Consider the following 5,633-nt stretch of genomic DNA (forward strand, 5'->3'; position numbering starts at 1 on the left):
ATCAGAAGATGTGTCAGAAAAATAACAACTCATCTGACACATAATAACTAGAAAATATTTTTCTGTCTGGTAATTTAAGTGTTACAAATCCTGAGAATGTTATAACGGAACCAAACAGGTAATACCTATAATTAAATCTTGCTTGGAAATATCTGTTAAGAAAATGCTTTGGAATACAAATCACCTATGTATCAAACATGAGTCTTATATTTTACAAAGAATTTAAACAAATATATCAAACAATTAAAGTTAAGTGGCTCTTAATAGAGCTATTAGGTTCAAGGATACACTAGTCCATGATTTCTCATATACTGGGGTTTTCCATTGCAGTGCCACTCCTGTCATTTATCTACCTGTTGACGTCTTCCTCTGCTGAGTGGATTCTTTCAGAAATGCAGATTTCCAACTTAGCTTCTTTTTAAACTTTTTTAAAAATATTTTTATTTATTTATTTGAGAGAGAGAGAGAATGAGAGAGAGAGAACATGAGAGGGGAGAGTCAGAGAGAGAAGTACACTCCCTCCTTAGCAGGGAGCCTGATGCGTGCTTGATCCCAAGACTCCAGGATCATGACCTGAGCCGAAGGCAGTGGTTTAACCAATTGAGCCACCCAGGTGCCCCCCAACTTGTCTTTAAAAGGTAAAAACCACTGAGGTTTTACTCTTAAGCACAGTCTACTAAGGGTTGCCAATTGCATGAGGTACTATTGACCTGAACCTGGTAATAGCCAAATAGTCAATTCCTGAAATTCCATACTTCTTTCCATTACCGCTTCGAGTTCTTCTAAAGTATTAGGCTTCTCTGGGTCCTAGATTTAATCAAATCATAATCTCTAGCATTTTCTCTTCCATGATCTGGGTCTGTCAGACATCTCTCCACTTAAAAAGGTAGGAGAGCCAGGGGACTCTGCTCAGGGTCCAGGAGAACAGCCAGGATACCTGCTCCATCCTCATGCCCCAGAATCCCTGGCAACTGTCCCACCTGAGCCACCACCTGCTCTCTTGAATATGGTATTTAAGCTGGTGGTTTAGAAAATCTCAGAGAGTTACACATTTTTCTGTGGGTATTTACCATGTATACATGAGATATACATGTTAACAAACCTCTCTTTCTCTTGCTAATCTTTTATTACAAGAATCTCAGCCAAGCATTCAGAAGGATAGAGAGAAAATTACTTTCCTCTCCTAAATTATTAAATAACTAAGCAGTAACATGATTTTTAATTTACAGTGTTCTTTTAAATATACTGTTAATTTTTTAGTTTGCATTCTAATTCTAGTATTATCAACTAATTTTAATATTCAAGGAAACAGATTTACTGAGTTTTAATTCACCATTATTACATAAAATAAAAATATTTTTCTAAGTTGGAATTTAGTGAAGAATACGTATACCATTTATTCATTATTTATTTATTTATAATAGGTAATTGCTATTTAATTTTATTTTTCTTGGAGAGAGAAGGAGAGTAGAAGCAGATTAGAGGGAGAATTAGAGAATCTTTCTCTTTTCTTTTTTTAAATTAATTCAATTAGCCAAAATATAAAACATCATTAGTCTCAGATGTAGAGTTCAGTAATTCATCAGTTGCATATAACACCCAGTGCTCATCTCTTCATGTGCCCTTCTTAGGAAAGAGAGAATCAGAAGTGACATTCTTAGGGCGCCTGGGTGGCTCAGTGGGTTAAGCCGCTGCCTTCGGCTCAGGTCATGATCTCAGGGTCCTGGGATCGAGGCCCGCATCGGGCTCTCTGCTCAGCAGGGAGCCTGCTTCCTCCTCTCTCTCTGCCTGCCTCTCTGCCTGCTTGTGATCTCTCTCTGTCAAATAAATAAATAAAATCTTAAAAAAAAAAAGTGACATTCTTAGATGGCCATAAAATCTGTAGTTCTTTGCATTCATATAAATTCAATCTACATGATATCTGAAAGGATTTTTGAAGGTCACTGATAAATTTCCCAGTAAAACTCCAGAAGAGAGGAATATCTTCTCTCTTGCTGTGTAATGTGGTCATCAAATGCCCACTTTACCCTTTTTCTTATTTATAGTAATCTCTGATAATTCTCCATAATTTCTGCTTCTTCATTCATCCTTGTTTATTCTATGTGTGGGAAAGATTAATTTATTTATGACATATTTCAAATATATGTCATCATTTCCACTTAATGTTAGCATCAGTCTATTGCTTTTTCCTTTATTTAAGACTGTTATTGACAATCTAAGTATTTGAGTTCTTATGAAGTAAGTAACAAAAGAAAAAAAAAAAAAACAGTTTCCACAGTTTACAAGAACTGTCAAGATCCTGAGAAAGCACACCTTGTAGTTCTGCCTTTTTGAATTTTAGAAAGTAAAGAACATTGTATTTTCTCATCCCTACCCAATAAATGTGTTCTAGAGAAATAAATCATAACTAGCTTATAAAATTCTGAAATGCTTATCAATAACTCTAATAAATTAACAAAAAATGCTTATTAGAAATTAAGGAAAGATGTCATAGCAAGAGAACTTTAAAGAATATGTGGCTTTCCTACCAGTCAATTAAGAATGACATAAAATTGGGCGCCTGGGTGGCTCAGTGGGTTAAGCCGCTGCCTTCGGCTCAGGTCATGATCTCAGGATCCTGGGATCGAGTCCCGCATCGGGCTCTCTGCTCGGCAGGGAGCCTGCTTCCTCCTCTCTCTGCCTGCCTCTCTGCCTACTTGTGATCTCTCTCTGTCAAATAAATAAATAAAATCTTAAAAAAAAAAAAAAGAATGACATAAAATTGTTAAGGTCCATGAGTCTGTTCATATGAGGTGCCTTTCTCTAACTTGGCCAATGTAAATAATGTGTACATTGTTCTATTGAACTTAGTCAATCGTTGCTATTTGAGCAACTTATGAAGACATAAAAAATAAAACTTTGGAAAGAAAAGAAGCAACTCGGAGCACCTTGTTAAAAAAGAAACAACAGGTTGAGAATAGAACCTCTTGCCCTAACCTCAGCAAACCAAGGCTTGGCTGCAATGCCAGCCATTCCTTTTTTTTTTTTTTTTTTTAAGATTTTATTTATTTATTTTACAGATACAAACACAAGGGGATAGGGAACACAAGCAGGGGGAGTGAGAGAGGGAGAAGCAGGCTTCCCACTAAGCAGGAAGCCCAATGCAGGACTCTATCCCAGGACCCTGGGATCATGAGTTGAGCCAAAGGCAGCTGCTTAACAACTGAGCCACCCATGTGCCCAATTTCAGCCATTCCTAAGGATTTGGCATTTTTCTGAAATTATCTGATCTGCCCTGGTGGGGTAATCTGTCTGATAGACATCCCTTCCCCCAAAGAAGTTGATCTTACTTGATATAATCCTTTCTTTATGACTCCCTGCCCCACCCACCTTCTGCTTTAAAAACATATTTTGTACAGGTTCTTGGAGCTTCTTTCTACTTCCTAGACTAGATTCTCTTTTATTTGTGAATTGTTGAATACAGTCAATTAAATCTTCAAATTTACTCAGTTGAATTTTGTTTAACAATGTGAAAGAAAACAGACCTTTCTTGAAGTAATTGGATGTTGTAAAGGGAAAAAAGAAAAAAAAAAGAAAATTTTGCTTTTATCCTTCTAGGTTCTTGACTGGGTCTCTGTTACAAGATATTAAAAGAGAAAAACAAACAAGTGAGTTAACATGTATATCTTATACATGCATGAGAGAAACTCAGAGATTTGTAATTCTAAAGGGTGTTTAGATCTTAGGCTTATATATTATTGTCAACTAAAGAAAAGAGATTTGGGGCTCCTGGGTGGGTAAGGCTATTTGTGGGAAGGTGATAGGGCAAAGTGTGGTAAACAAGGGTAAAGTTTGATAGATTTGTCAAGTGTCTTCTCCATTGATAAATTTCTTATGATTAAGTCATTCTTATCCACCTGGTACCAAGAGAGACACCTTCACAAGTGGAGATTTCCCTTATAAATAAAAATTTCCCTCAAATAAAGAAATCATGGGTTATCTTCAGAATTTTCTGTGTGTCTTCTCTTTCTTAAAATAATCTATTCAGCATAATCTTTATGCCAAAAGGACATATTTTTGAGTGACATACACACATACTTTGGAGATATTGTGGGATTAGTTCTGGACCCCTCTAATAAAGCAAATATAAGAAAGTGAGTCAAATGAAAAAAATATTTTTTTGGTTTCCCTGCACATATAAAAGTTATGTTTATATAGTACTGTAATCCATTCAGCATGTATAGCATTATGTCTAAATAAATAATATACATTTCTTAATTAAAATATTTTTTTAATTAAAAGTACTAACCATCATTTGAGCTTTCATTGAGTCATCTATTTTTTAAGATTTTATCTATTTATTTGATAAAATGAGAGGTGGGAACAGTAAAGGCAGAGGGAGAAGCAGGCTCCCTACTGAGCAGGGAACCCAGTGTGGGATTTGATCCCAGGACCCCAGAATCATGACTGGAGCTGAAGGCAGACGCTTAACTGACTGAACCATCCAGGTGCCCAGGGTCATAGACTTTTTGATAGTGGAAGGTCTTGCCCTGATGGTGATGGTGACAGTGACTGCTGAACTTAGGGATAGATGAAGCAATTCCTTAAGACAACAATGAAGTTTGCCACATCCATTGATTATTTTACAAACAATTCTCTGTAGCATATAGTACTGTTTGATAGCAATTTATCTACAACAGATCTTTTTTTTTTTTTTAAACTAGAATCCTTCCTCTCAAACCCTGCCACTGCTCTATCAATTAAGTTTATGAAGTATTCTAAATCCTTGTCAACATTTCAACATTCTTCACTGCATCCTCATTAGGTATAGATTCTATCACAAGAAACTGCTTTCTTTGCTCATCCCTAAGAAGTAACTCCTCATTTTTTCAAGGTTTATCATGAAATTGCAGCAATTTCATCTTTATGCTCCACTTCTAATTCTAGCTTCTTGCTATTTCCATTACATCAGTGGTTACTTCCTCTATGCAAGTCTTGAACCACTCAAAACCATCCATGTAGGTGGGAATCAACTTTTTCCAAGCTCTTGTTAATGTTGATATTTACATCTCTGCACATGAACCACATGACATTTTAATGGTGAATCCTTTCCACAAGGTTTTAAATGTACTTTGTCTAAACCCATCAGAGAAATTGCTTCTAGCAGCTAGAGCTTTATGATATGCATTTCTTAAATAATAATGCAGCAAGTCAAAAATGACTCCTGGCTCCTTGGGTTGCAGAATGAATATTGTGTTAGTAGGTACTGAAACAACATTAGTCTTGTATATCTCCATCAGTGATCTTGTGTGACCAGGTATATTATCAATGAGCAGTAATCTTTTGAAAATAATCTTTTTTTTTTTTCTAAGCAGTTCTTAACAGTGAGCTTAATATATTTAGTAAACTGTGTTGTAAATAGATGTAATGTCATCCAGACTTTGTTGTTCCATTTCTAGAACATAGGTGGAATTATTGAGTATCATTCTGAAGGGCCCTAGGTTTTTTGGAATGGTAGATGAGCATTGACTTCACCTAAAAATTGAAGCCTTTAAAAAGAAAGTTAGCCTATCCTTTGAAGCCAGGTATTAAATTTCTCCTTTCTAGCTAAGAAAATCCTAGATCACATCTTCCTCTTATAAATGGCTTTTTCA

General features: G+C 35.8%; 1 pseudogene; it reads right to left on the reverse strand.

Annotated features, from left to right (window-relative positions):
• Nucleotides 1-235: 235 nt before the first annotated feature.
• LOC116592103 lies at nt 236-946 on the reverse strand (annotated as a pseudogene).
• Between the last annotated feature and the right edge of the window lie 4,687 nt (nt 947-5,633).

Source organism: Mustela erminea, chromosome 1 (assembly GCF_009829155.1).
Source record: "Mustela erminea isolate mMusErm1 chromosome 1, mMusErm1.Pri, whole genome shotgun sequence".
Lineage (NCBI taxonomy): Eukaryota > Metazoa > Chordata > Mammalia > Carnivora > Mustelidae > Mustela > Mustela erminea.